The following is a 14947-nucleotide window of genomic DNA, read 5'->3' as shown; positions in this document are numbered from 1 at the left end:
TGCCTCAAATACATCACATGGGCCATATCAAATGGATCAAATCAATTGGGCTGAATCAAATGGGCCAATATATATATATAGACATATATATATATCATCAAGCCAATTCAAATGGGCTGAATCAAATGGGCCAAATCAATGGGTCGGGTCGAATGGACCGAGTTAAATGGGTCGATTCGAATGAGTCAAATCAATGGGCCGAGTCAAATGGGCCAAGTCAATGAGTCAATGGGCCGACTCAATTGGACCGAATCGAATGGGCCGATTCAAATAGGCCGAGTCAATGAGTCAAATGGGCCGATTCAAATGGACCGAATCGAATGGGCTGATTCAAATGGGCCGAGTCAATGAGTCAAATGGGCTGATTCAAATGGACCAAATCGAATGGGCTTATTCAAATGGGCTAATACAAATGGGCCGAGTCAATGAGTCAAATGGGCTGATTCAAATGGGCCAAGTCAATAAGTCAAATGGGCCGATTCAAATAGACTGAATCGAATGGGCTGATACAAATGAGTCGAGTCAAATAGACCGAATCAAATAAGCCGATTCAAATGGACCGAATCGAATGGGCCAATTTAAATGGGCCTATACAAATGGGCCGAGTCAATGAGTCAAATGGGCCGATTTAAATGGACCGAATCAAATAGGCCAATTTAAATGGGCTGATACAAATGGGCCGAGTCAATGAGTCAAATGGGCTGATTCAAATGGACCGAATTAAATGAGCTGATTCAAATGGGCCAATACAAATGGGTCGATTCAAATGGACCGATCAAATGGGCCGAGTTGAATAGGCCAAGTCAAATGGGCCAAGTCAAATAGGCCGAGTCGAATAGGCCGAGTTGAATGGGCCGAGTCCAATACACCATTCATCCGTTGTTAGGGATCATTATAGAGCATACAAAATGAATCATATTCAAAGGATCATCTGGACCATACCACAAATGATAGTGGTGGTAATGATTTCCACAGTTAAATTTCTAGTGGGCCAACCATAGTATTTATTTTCCATCCATACTGTTCACAAGGTCATAAGCACCTGAACAGGGAAGGAAAAAAAATATTATATTGAACCAAAACTTCTGTAACCCAAAGGGGTTTTAAGGGTGGGCGTTCAACACCATTGTTTTCTATAGGGTGGTCCACTTGATATTAGATCTGCCTCATTTTTGAGTCTCAAGCCTTAAGAGGAGTTGCCAGAAAGGATGGGCGGTTTAGATGTAACACATACCTCAGTGGGGCCCACAGAACTTGATGCCGTCAATCCAGCAGCTATTCAACTAGTGGATGGACGGTCAAGACATTGCACATATATCAAAGGGCCCCACGCAGGGAAGCAAATGGATGACGTGGAGAATGCATCCATCAAGGCAAGTCCCACCATCCAGAAACGCTGGACGATGTGGATTTACTACACATACATCACGTGGGACCTACAGATCCTGCAGACGTTAAAAGAGTAGCTACATAGCTGCCATATGTGCAGCTTTGCTACCTTCTCTCTCCTTTTTTTAAAAAAGCAGAGGTGGGTCCCACGTAGGGCCCACCACAACATTATATATATACAAGTATAATATATATAAAATATTATATTTAATATCTATACAGCGTCCAGGTCCTGGACAACCTAGACAGATGCATACATCAGCGTGGCCCCACATGTGGGGTGGGTCCCACCGTCCAAGGATGGTGGACACCTCACGTGCATTATGGTGTGGCCCATCTAAATGGGTGGACGATGTGGATGGGTCCCACAAACCCCACTGTCAGTCCACACTTCACTGTTAGCTACACCCCACCGCCAGTTCATACCTCACTGTTAGCCCACACTTCACTGTTAGGCGCACTACTCTGTCAATACACACCTCACTGTCAGTCCACACTCTCCACAGGTGGCCACGTCCAGCGTCCCTGGACGCTGGACGGTATGGATTCAACGCAAGCATCATGGTGGGTCCCGCATGGACGTGGTCTACTTACTTGGATCAATTGATATTTGTGTTTTATCTTCTGTCTAGGCACGACATCGGGCTGGACGGTGTAAATCCAACACATCCATCAGGTGGGTCCCACAAAGGCGGATGGCATGGATGAGTTACATACTTCATAGTGGGACAACACACACACACACACACCAACATCCATAAGAGAGGGAGAGAAAAATGAGAAGGGGAGGGACCCCGCCACTATTGGGTCCTCCCTAGTACAATGCATATATTAAGTGGGTCCCACGATAAGTGGGCCCTAAAAAATGGAATGCAACGGTCGATCACCCACTTATCAGCCTTCTTCTTAGTCCCTTAGCCTCCTTAGCTCCTATGCTCAACTTTTGACGGTGGATGATGGAGTTTTGATGGTGGGGATGAGAGATTGGGTGGTAGAGAAGTGGGCCACACTTAGTATTTGAGAGGGAGCTTGGACGTTGGAATTTTGTTGCTTGGGAAATGAGTTTTTGAGAAATGAGATAGAGAAATAATGGATTAAAGGGATGGATGGAGTGGTTGTTGTAAGGAAAGGAGATGGAGAGGTATGGGTGTGTTTGAAATTTTTAAAAAAGATGGATGGGTAGGGGGAGAGAGAGTTGACTTAGGGAAAAAGGAGGGATGGCTGTTGGTACTTGTGGTATGGAGTGTACTTGATTGAATGATTGATTGATTGATGGGACATGTTATAGAGATTCCTTCAAAATTTGCAATGCGTGGTGTTTCTTCGGAATGAACGTGAGCCCACATCTTCTAGCCTAGGTATCGGATCGGTGTGCGAGTCACGGCGTTGGAACCGCGGCGATGGCGCGATCGCTACAGTACAAGTTTCGGGTTGAGCCGACTTAGGTATGCAGGTCTCAGCTTAGGATCATGGGCAAACATCAGATATAGGTCAAGGGTTATCGAAATTTGACCGGGAGGACCACGGAAGCTTATGGAACGGTACGGTCTAGGATACAGGTCTCACATAATCAATAATGGTAATCAAGTAGCTAGTAATCTTTAGCTGTAATTTCAAGTCCTAGCTCCCACGCTGGATTCAGTTCTTCCATCAAAAATGTGTTCATCAATTGTTCCTCATGACCAACTATAAGAATCCCCTTCCTCATTTCCACTTATCTTTATCAAAAAGTCCTTTCGTATGAAAGGCAAAGGTGTAACCCATCATCACAGGATGAACCCTACCCTCTGAATGTTGCCGATTCGATTTTGTACGTGAAGCGAGTGGCTAAATAGGCGACCAATCTCCTTGGATCTCGGTCATACACCACGTGTCTACCTATCTTGGCGCTCGGGGTCATTGTTGTTTGGTTTGAACTGAAGCCACAATTTTAGTTCTAACACGCCTACATATCTAGTGCAGAGAACAATGACAAACAACTGGCATGCCTTATGGGACCCTGTCTCTAGTTTGTTGGTGTAATATTGTTGAGAATGAATAGAATAAGTGCCTGTATTGCTGGGGTTAAGCCCTCAACACCAACCACACCACCTCCAATTGAGGACGTGGCAGTTCACATAGCCCCTGACGCATTAAATTTAAACAATAGCCCGACAACTACTGTTGGAGACCCGGAGGGCTATCCATGTCCCGAACTATTCTTCCGGACAAGGTAGTTGTCGTGCTCCAGGATGTTCAGATGAGTGTTCAGCTTGTGCAAGAATACGGAAGAGCTCAAGCAGAACAATTCCATATTCAAGATAAGAACACTAATCGATATATGGCTAGGCAAACTAAAACCATGCAGTGACCGATAGCTATGATAACAAAATGAACACCATCAACAATGCAATACAATGATGAGGGAAGTTCGATCAGCAATGTAACCCACTGCTATGCCACCTCCGCAGCATAATACACCCCTGGTTCTTGTTCCAGAGATAAGGAATGCACCACCTCCTACGGAAGATAGGCTATTAGAGCAGGAGGCTAGAAATTTCATACCTAAAAATAGGAATCAGGGACCAATGGGAGGATTCAACCCCCAACTGTTTCCTAGATTCTAGGATAATCTAAATCGACTTGGTCTGGATCACCCGCCAACCTTAGAGCCTCAGCGGATCGAGTGAGACTAGATCATACAAATTGTCTAGGAAGTCGATGGCCAAGTGCTCGGCCGTAACACTATCCCCATCTATCACAAGTCATACCCTAAGTGGATAGATTAGCAACATCTACTACTGAGGAACTATCGATCGGATTTTACCTTATTTTTGGATGAACCTGTTTAGTCAACCATTGAGCACCTTGGCCCCTTCACAATGCAATGTGGAGAATTAGCCAACAACAACTATTATAAGTTACAGTTGTTCGAGCATTCACTGACCACCACGACCTTCACTTGGTACTTGAATTTGCTGCCAGACACGATACCTAATTGGTAGGAGATGGAAGAGAAATTTCACGCTCTGTTCTTTTCTAAGAACGGAGAGATTACCGTAGCTGATCTATCATGGTTTCGACAGTTGCTTGGGGAATCGTGCAAGAGTTATATTATACGATTTAAGCGGGCAAAGAGTCATTATAAAGTTGTCATCACTAAGGCTAAATTTGTGCAACTAGCACAAGACACACTTAAATATAAGCTCCATAGATGGAACCTGTCTGGTAGTCATGCTCGTACGATGTCGACGGTAAATAGAGGTTCGGATTCCCTATTATTGCTTCCATTGGGGTCGGTGAATTCATGCAGTAGTCTTCTCGCATGTCCCTAATCTGACCACGTAAATCCTTGAGCTCGGCCTCCCAAGGCTTATCACTTTCTGTAGTAGCTTTGACCGGGGCTTTACCGTGCTTCTTCCGATCTAGCTCATGACATAGGTCACATAGGTCAGAAGTTGGCAAAGCTGCAATCCTAGAGACATGAGAAGAGGCTGGTTTGGTCGAACCTTGTCGTCAGCTCTTCTGGGAGGCGACATGTGTTCTATACATGCTGGGGAGGATTGTAGCCTATTTGTTCATCCTCCCTGTTGGTCTTCTGTACATGTTGAGGTTATACTTGTTTAATCGACATCCTTTGATGTGTGACCGCTGACCCTGCCTCCTGGGACTAAAATCAACCTGATGTTGGGAAGAGGAACTCTCATGACTGTCAGGCTGTTCTGGGGGAGGTGTTAAGTTGGGTGCAGCTGGGGAGATTCTGGCCTTCTTCTTCCCTCTGGCCATCATAATTGCTCTGGTAAAACAGGAATGCCTTTGATTTTAGTTCCCACAGAAGGCATCAAACTGTTGAAGCAGTTTTCCTATAGACCCTACTTGGTTAACCCTCCAAAACCAGCACACAAGAAAGTAAGAGACAAAGGAGACCCTGGCTAGTACAGTGGACCCTCCGATGCCTAAGTCAGGAAATTGGATCTTTGTAGGAGGTGATCTTCTATGAAAAGAGTCACCAGTCATATATTTATATAGAGTGTTATGAGTGTATCTTTCATCGTCTATGGATCCCCTTATATAGTCGAGAGGGAAGATCACATGAACAAGAAATCTTCTCTATTTAGTAGGAAAAATAACATCGTTGGAAGCCTTCCCCGTTTAGGACTCCTGCTGTACCGGAGCTCTTCCCACATGGGTATTCGAATCTCCCGGGGTTCTTCCTAGGATTAAAGTCGTCTAGGATCCCCAGGATTTGATTTTGTCTTTGGAAGAGCTTGGGAGAGATCTTTGGGACGTTGGAGAGATTCTCAGACTATTCGTCCGAGATAAGGTCGGGCCGGAGATGCGCTGGATAAAGTGGAAGTAGATCATGCTAAGCCTCTTCGACAGATCAGTATTCACCTTTTCAGAGGTTCACTATAAGAAAGAGGATTTTTAGCGACGAAACTTTTAGCGACGAAACTTTTTTTTGTCGCTAAAAGTGACTTTTAGCGACGAAATTGTAAATTCGTAGCTAAAAGTCACTTTCGGCGACGAAAATTTTTGTCGCTAAAGGCTACAACTAGTTTTTGAGAAAAATCAAAAGTTTACTTTTAGCTACGAAAATTTTCATAGCTAAAAAACGTGGATGAGACTTTTAGCGACGAAACTTTTCATCGCTAAAAGTTGCAACCAGTTTTTCACAAAAATCGAAAGGTTTACTTTTAGCTATGAAAATTTTTGTAGCTAAAAAATGTGGATGAGACTTTTAGCGACAAAATTTTTTTTCGCTAAAGGCTCCAACCAGTTTATGAAAAAAATCAAAAGGTTTACTTTTAAAATGTTTATAGCTAAAAATGTGGATGAGACTTTTAGCGACAAAAATTTTCGTCACTAAAGGCTGTGAACAGTTTAGGAAAAAAATCCAAAGGTTTACTTTCAGCTACGAAAATTTTCGTAGCTAGAAAACGTGGATGAGACTTTTAGTGACGAAAATTTTCATCGCTAAAGGCTATGAACAGTTTTTAAAAAAATCCAAAGGTTTACTTTTAGCTACGAACAATTTCGTCGCTAAAAGACGTGGCTGAGACTTTTAGCTATGAAAATGCTCGTCGCTAAAGGTTGTATACAATTTTTAAAAAAAATCGAAAGGTTTACTTTTAGCTACGAAAATTTTTGTAGCTAAAAAACGTGGATGAGACTTTTAGCGACGAAAAGTTTCGTCGCTAAAGGCTCCAACCAGTTTATGAAAAAAATCGAAAGGTTTACTTTTAGCTACGAAAATGTTTGTAGCTAAAAAATGTGGATGAGACTTTTAGTAACGAAAATTTTCGTCGCTAAAGGTTGTTTAGGAAAAAAATCCAAAGTTTTACTTTCATCTACGAAAATTTTCATAGCTAGAAAATGTGGATGAGACTTTTAGCGACGAACATTTTCGTTGCTAAAGGCTGTGAACAGTTTTTTAAAAAATCTAAAGGTTTACTTTTAGCTATGAACATTTTTGTCGCTAAAATACGTGGCCGAGACTTTTAGCAATGAAAATGTTCATCGCTAAAGGTTATATATAAGTTTTGAAAAAAATCGAAAGGTTTACTTTTAGCTACGAACATTTTCGTAACTAAAAATCGTGGATGAGACTTTTAGCGACGAAAAGTCGCGTCGCTAAATGCTGGAAACAATTTTTGAAAAAAATCGAAAGGTCTACTTTTAGCTACGAAACTTTTCGTAGCTAAAAAACGTGGATGAGACTTTTAGCGACAAAAATTTTCGTAGCTAAAAAATGTTATTGAGACTTTTACCTACGAAATATTTCGTAGGTAAAAGTCTCTTTTTTTTAAAAAAACTATTCCATCTTAAATTTTCTGATATACACCTATTAGAATATGATTCATCATATTCTTCCTAATATTAACCTGTTATATAATATATTTCATCATATTCATATTCACATCCATTTAAACCCAAACTACGTAAATCCATCCAGACATAAACTACATTCATCCAAACATAAACTGCATCCATCCAAACACAAACAATCCTATGGAAAAAAAAACAAATGAAAAGAGAGAGAACAGATGAGAGGTGATCCAGACAAATGAAAAGAAAAACAACCTTAAACTAAACCTAAAGCTATAACCTACACTTATAAGTTTAGGTTATAGGTTTAGGTTTAGGTTTTAGGTTTAGGTTAAGTTTAGGTTATAGGTTATAAGTTTGGGTTATAGGTTATGGGTTATAGGTTATAGGTTTTGGTTTAGGTTAAGGTCATAGATTTAGGTTTAGGTTAAGGTTTAGGTCATAGGTTATAGGTTTAGGTTAAGGTTAAGGTTTCGGTTATAGGTTTAGGTTATAGGTTATAGGTTATAGCTTTAGGGAATTGAGAATAGGTTAAAGTTTAGGTTTAAAAAATCAGGTTCTAGTTCGGGTTCGGTATCGGGTTTAGGTTTCGATTTTCAAGTTTAGGTTTAGGTTTTCAAGTTTAGGTCTAGGTTTAGGTTAGGGAGTTGAGATTACGATTAGGTGTAGGTTTAGGTTTACAGATTTGAGAATACATTTAGGTTTTAGGTTTAGGTTATAGGTTAAGGTTTAGGGAATTGAGAATAGGTTAAGGTTTAGGTTATAGGTTATAAGTATAGATTATAGGTTTAGGTTACAAGTATAGGTTATAATTGTAGGTTATAGGTGGTTTAAGTTATAGGTTATAAGTTTAGGTTTAGGTTTAGGGTTTAAGTTATAAGTATAGGTTTAGGTTAATGTTGTAGGTTATAGTAGAGAATTGAGAATACATTTATGTTTTAGGTTTAGGTTTAGGTTTAGGTTTAGGAATTCGGGTTAAGGTTTAGGGAATTAAGTGTAGGTTATAGGTTTAGGTTTAGGTTTAGGTTATAGGTTAAGGTTTAGGGAATTGAGTTTAGGTTATAGGTTATAGGTTTAGGTTATAGGTTATAGGTTAAAGTTTAGATTATAGGTTAAGGTTTAGGTTTAGGTTATAGGTTTAGGGTGTGGTTTAGGTTAAGGGTGTGGCCCCTGCAAATACAAATATAAACACGGCCTGTCCAAATGGTCAGGCCACTCCAATGTTATCCATAAGAAATGGACATCTTCATCATAGTCATAACAGCGGTTCCCACCTTCCAGGGACCCCCGCTCAACATCTGAATAGCTCCGACGCAAATCCAGGTATGCTCCATCAATTTTGAGCTAATACATTTAAAAACAAGCTAGGCATCTTTTTTTTTGTGGATGAGAACCAATTTTCCAGACTATTCATCAGGCAGTCCCTACAATGTAATATTCCATCTATACAGCTATTGACCAACAAATGAGATCCAATATTCCAAACTATTCATTAGGCCATCCATACAAGAAACAATCCCCATTCTATAGGAATTCAACATCTATAAAATAAAAAATTACAACTTAGAATACAAAATTCATCAGGTAACTTGGACAGCCCAATAGATCGATCAAAACTATCCATAAGTGTAGAACACATTTCAAGGGCTACCATGCAAAACAAAAAGGCTGATTAGATGATCAAACCATCCTAGACTCTGCCTTGTTTGTTGTAGCCATCCTTTTTCCAACCCACAGATGGGATGGTTAGGATTGCCTAACAGAAGTGATTCCTTAGAATCATATGCAATCCTTTATGGAAGGTATCAAATAGATGGTTCATATTGTTGGTTAGACATATTTTTGAACAAATGATCTTGATTCTTGACCGTCCATACTGGAGGCCATTAATCAGATGGTTAAGATCATCACCCATAAAATGTGTTCCGAACCTAGTTTATTTGGTTAGACATATCAAATAAACTACAAAGGATATGAGGAATGTTAATATCACTCAATCATTCCATGCCTCCATGGGGCACAGGGAACTGCGTATGGCATCTGGACCAATCACCTGGTGTGAACCATATCATGGACACCATTCTCATGATCCTAACCATTCTATCAGAGGAGTTCTAATGAAAAAAGGGGCTAGTTGCAAAAACAAAGAAAGAAAAAAAGACAATTCACAGACTGAAATCCTCATACAAGCAAAATAAAACTGTTTCACTGAAGTGACTTTGAGGTAATGGCACAATCCATGTTGGGCTCACCAGATAAACAATTTAGATTTTGTACAAGTATGACACATGTCCACATGCAATTTTGTAAGATTTACTTGTGGTATTGTTGATTCTCTGTGGAATCTGTATAGTTTACACAAGGCTCAACAACCTTGAATGTCATATATGTGGAACCTTGAGTATATAACAATGTGGCAGGATGACTAGACCATTTTGTTGGCCATAGGGCTTGTGGGCCGCCACTAATGGGTGGATCCCACAGCTCTATGTGTGTGTGTGGCATCAATTGAGTTTGAATGAGAAAGAAGAGAGGTTGGGTGAAGAGAGCAAGAGAAAGGGCTATCCTAGACCATCCATTCACTTAGATATTATGATCTAAGCCATTAATCATATATGTTGGGTCATCCTGCTTGTGAATCAGAGGGGTGGCTTTAATAAATTTCCACTCTACTAGTTGATTAGATGGGCAAATAGAAGTAGACTGCGCATCTTGAATTTTTCTATAGAGGTCCACAGATCTTGACCACGTAGATCCATGGGATTCTATTCACATTGTTGAGCAGGCCTATTAATGGCATGCACGTTTGAACAGCAGTGAAAAAATTGCTTAGATGTAAAGGGTACATTAACAGCCACATGGCTGTCCTAAATACTAAAGAGCTCTTAACTAAGTTAATATAACGAGAATGAAAGGAAAAGCTTCAGAAAGATTTACCTTTTACATTAGTAGAATATCCTTTAAGGTGTCACCAGAAAGGCTAGCATAACCAGCAACTCTCAGAGCCCTTCTGCTTATTGGCTTTCTTCCCCTCTTCTGCGCTTTTCGTTCATCTTCTTCTTGTTGGAGAACATTTATATTGTCTTCAATAACATCCGGCAAGTAGTCACCATCAAAATATGGCAAACGAGTCACACTTGCTTTGACCTTGCACTCGTTAACAAGCACAAAGAAACGATCATATAAATCAGTGCACTCCACCACAATATTCTCCTTGAGAGCTTTATGTAGCATGGATCAGTACCTGAGAGATCATTTAAACAACACCAAACTGATGTTAGATAACGAGAAACATGTGTTTGTACACACATACACACATATGAACATGTACAAATAAAAACTGTCGTGCTCACCACTCTCTCAGCCTATCAGATTTTGGCAACTTCTGCATCTCAGGATGACAATTTAGTATATAATCATCTCCTTTCAAAGGTGGACTGGACCATATGTGACAGCTAACAAAACCTCGTCTCTTGCAATAATCAAGATATCCAATCTACAATTAAGTACAAATAAGTTTACATATGTGAGTATGAAGAAGCTTTAAAGGGGCTCACTTATTCAAATGAGGCAAAATTATTAGCCAACTAGCCCTGCTATGGCTACCCCCCTAATGTGTGCATGAGGTCCAAGCCATTCATTAGATTGGTCCCATCTTGTTTTTGCCAAAGCCCAAAAGATCAGGCCAGTTTAGTCACCGGATGTGCAACACATGTATATATGTCAAATGTGGACCTTTTGTCAACTTCTTTCACCATCTCCTCTGTTCATGCATGTGGCCTGCCCAATGACCAGACAGGCCTGATTTTTGCACCACAAAAAAATATAGTGGGCCCACTAGTCAAAGACTACGATCTTGCACATGTTGCATTAGTATTTAGGGGGAGAATATGACTTGAACCCTTAGACATCACATTTCTCTTAGCCAAGAGAAACAAAAACCTATGGAATGATAAACATTAGAGTCACAATAAAAGAATGCAGAAAGTTAGGAGATGGATGATTATGAACTAAGATGTACCAATATTTCATGATAAACAAAGGTGCGCAGAGCCTCTCCAGTCACAGCTTTTATCTCGGGCCTAAAGTATTTGACAGAATCAAGATACGAAAGATAAACATGCCACTTATTTGGGAATGGACACTCCAATCCAAATTCCCGTACGTGCATGCTGAACAGGCATACATCCACCCCTTCAATCTTCTGAAACAACATAATGACCTAGAAAAAAAAGTCAATGAAATATCATTAAGAGCCATCTTTTCTTTGTTCGCAGGCCAAAATATGATCATTCATTCATGCTCCAAAGGGCAATTGAAAAAATGCCATGCTTGTCTTTGCACTATATAGAGAAGCTCCATAGAGCACTATGAGTTATAGTGCTCCTAGTGTATTGGGACACTTAAACAGTCCAATTGTTTGATCTAGACTGTCCATTAGCTCCCACAAAAATTTCATGGACTACCATGCAAATACCACGTCAAATATGATGATCTCAATGATCTTATCGATGGCTCCCATCATGGATTCTTGTGATTCTAAACAATTATTTCTCCTAGGCAATCCTAACAATCCCATCCATAGATGGAAGAAGGATGGATAAACATTAAGGCTGAATCTAAATGGATTTGATCATCCGATCAGTCTTATTTTTACAAGGGAGCCCTTGAAATGTATTCCAAACTTAATGAATAGATTAGATTGATCTGTTGGGTTGTCCAAGCTAGCCAATGAAACTAGGAGCACTACAACTTATAGTACTACGAGAGAACGGAGCATCTCCCCCATATAGACAACAAAGTGAGGGTAGCCACTCCAAATCGTGGGAGCAGCTGAAACTACCTGCCTGACTTTGTCAGCTACCCAGTTGATCACCCTGGAAAACTTCTTTAACTTCCTAGCACTAGATAATTATTGAGTGCTGGGAAGCTAAATAATAATCCTTGGAAACCTTTTTCGAAATGACTAGTCCTAATGATTCCTCTAAGAGAGTAAGATACACACCTTTGATCTGTATGGAAATTCTGATGGGTAGTCTTCGTTTTTAAAGATGTCCAAAAATCGTGGTTTCACTTCCAATTTCTTGTTGATGGATGAGACCACTCTAACAACAAGACCTTCGGCGCCTTGTACTTGACAATCAAATGAAAGTGAACTTATATACTATCATCAAGTTGTAGTAGTTGTTGAGGCAAGAAACAGGACTCATGAAATGAGGGACACATAAAGATTATGTGTGAGTGAAAACCGAATGTGAGGAAGGGTGGCATCCAGATAGGTAAATAAGAAATATAGAAATCGAATATGCAAAAGCATCTCACTATTGACATAGAGGGCCTATGACTTGGACACTTGTGATATGGAGAAGTTACCCATGAAAAGTGAGACATTAATACACCATTAGACCAAGATAACATGAATACCCTTAGATTGGGAAATGAAAAGGCTACTCTGAAGAGTGGGATCTTAAATCCTAGGGGAGTGCATAAGGTGGGAGCCAATGGATGTTCCGTGGACTAAAAATCAGGACACTACACTATTTAGGTTCATATATTGGAAATGGTCAAATTGGAAAAATAGATCAGTAGCAGGAGTCAACATCCGACTCCCTTGAGGAACCTTGTGAGTTTTTTTTAAAATTATAATATTAAAAATTAGTGAATTTGTAGACTTGTATCCTCAAACAACCAATGATGGTGATTTGATATGACTGCAGTCTGTAAGCCCCATTGAGAGGGTGGCTTATTCTATTATGAGCTCATCATTCATCTGTAAAATGTGAACAGCAGAACCAAATGATGGGGTGCAGAATGTCCTATTTTATATTGTTTGTTACAGGTAAAAAAGAAAGTAATGGGCTGGCATTTTAAGTTACCTCCCAACAGATTTCAAAAAGAAAAAAGAGAATTGCAAGACTACAAATCTTCAAAAGACAAGGAAAGTTCACAAGTCAGCACAACTATTAGCAAGAAAATCTTAACATATCTTAATTTCTTGTCCTTTGGTGGTAAACTAATTATATAGTTCCGAAACATACTCCAGTAGTTTTGCTAATTATATAGTCACAAAACATTTCTTATGGTTTTTACTTGAACCCTTTGACCAGCATTACTATTCAATTTCATAAAACAAGTTGTTTTTTGTAGTCTTTTTAACATGCTAGACTTACCAAAGTTTATGTTTATAGAGCTTAATAGCAAGACTTCTTACATTCCTGGTGTGTAGCATCAATATAAGAAAGTGTGAGGGTTTTAAAAATAATAAACTCCATACGACATCATTTGGTTAACATAATAGCAAGACTTCACAGGAGGTCCCCCGCATAAGTTACAACACTCATTGTTCCTCTTCACAGTTCCAACATTCATGCCAAGATGACTATGAAGGCCACATTGTCGGGTATCAGTCCTTCCCCTAGCATCCGTTGGAAGAGCCTAACTGCCTCAACTCCACATCCATGGATTGGTAAGCCTTGCATCACTGAATTATTTAAACATGAATTCCAATTTTCATTTCTTATTAAAATAGGTAGTGAAAATCTCATATTTATCTCAAAATACTTAGTTTGGCATTCAAGCAATATAAAGAACTTGAAAGATATAGCAAGGGCCAACATCAATAGAGAGAGAGAGAGAGAGTCAGGGCTGGGATCGAAATGGGTGCTCCTCCATCTTAGTGGATGTTCCATCAACACTGTTTCTTGGGGCGGGCACATAGCGGTTTTGGATCAAGCTGATGGTTGTGTTGTCCCTTCTACCATGTTTGTGTGACCATAACAATAGGTGGAGGGCACATCACCCAGCACTATGGACCCCACTAGAAGATTCAACGGTGGGAGTCAATCACTGTAACTGCCTATGGTGGGGTCCATTTAATCTTAGATGAAGCTGACATTTATGTCTTCCTTTACTACAGGTCTGATTGAAAAAAGAAAACAACAACAGCATGGTGGACCCTATAGAAGGGTTTCAACAGTGGACAGAAAACCACTGTAACTTCTGTGGTGGGGTCCATCAAGCTTTGGATCTGCCCCATCTGTGGGCCCTACCCCCACATCCAGGTCCAGGTGACCATATGGACAGGTTCGAAGACAGACAGACATCACAGTGGGCCTACAAAAAGGGTTTTAACGGTGGAAAACCCAGTACCGTTTTCTATGGTATGATCCATCACACTCTGCAAGATATTTCAGACATGATGAAACCAGGAGAGAGAGAGAGAGAGAGTAGCATACTGCTGCGGCTGCTGGAGAAGGGGAGCTGCGACTGTTGTTGGTGCTTCTTCCTCTTGCTGTCGGAGTGGAAAAGGGAGATCGAGAGACGTTGGAGAGAGAGAGAGACTATTTTGGGATTTGGGGATGAGGTGCACGATTTAGGAGAGAAGAGGGAAAAAAGGGTTTTGGGAGAAATATTGGCGTGCGCGATTTAGGGATGGGGTGAGGCAAAAAGCCCTTATAACAATGTTTCTATTAGTGAGAGAGACTCTGAGAGGATGGTGGAGAGATCAGAGAGAGAGGAAGAGAGAGACAGAGGGAGGGAGGGAGAGGATACGTGAGAGACAGAGAGGAACGAGAGAGCTTTGGGCAAAGAGAGAGAGAGAGAGAGAGAGAGAGAGAGAGAGAGAGAGAAGCGTAGGGCCTCTTGGACAAAAGCGGATTGCGTACTGAGTAACTCAGTACGTTAGTGTACTGAGTAAACTCTGTGGGGCCCACCATCATTCATGCATTATATCAACTCTGTTCATCTATTT

This window comes from Magnolia sinica, chromosome 13 (assembly GCF_029962835.1).
Source record: "Magnolia sinica isolate HGM2019 chromosome 13, MsV1, whole genome shotgun sequence".
Classification (NCBI taxonomy): Eukaryota; Viridiplantae; Streptophyta; class Magnoliopsida; order Magnoliales; family Magnoliaceae; genus Magnolia; species Magnolia sinica.
The sequence above is the reverse complement of the archived record's forward strand: the minus strand, read 5'-3'. Positions refer to the sequence as shown.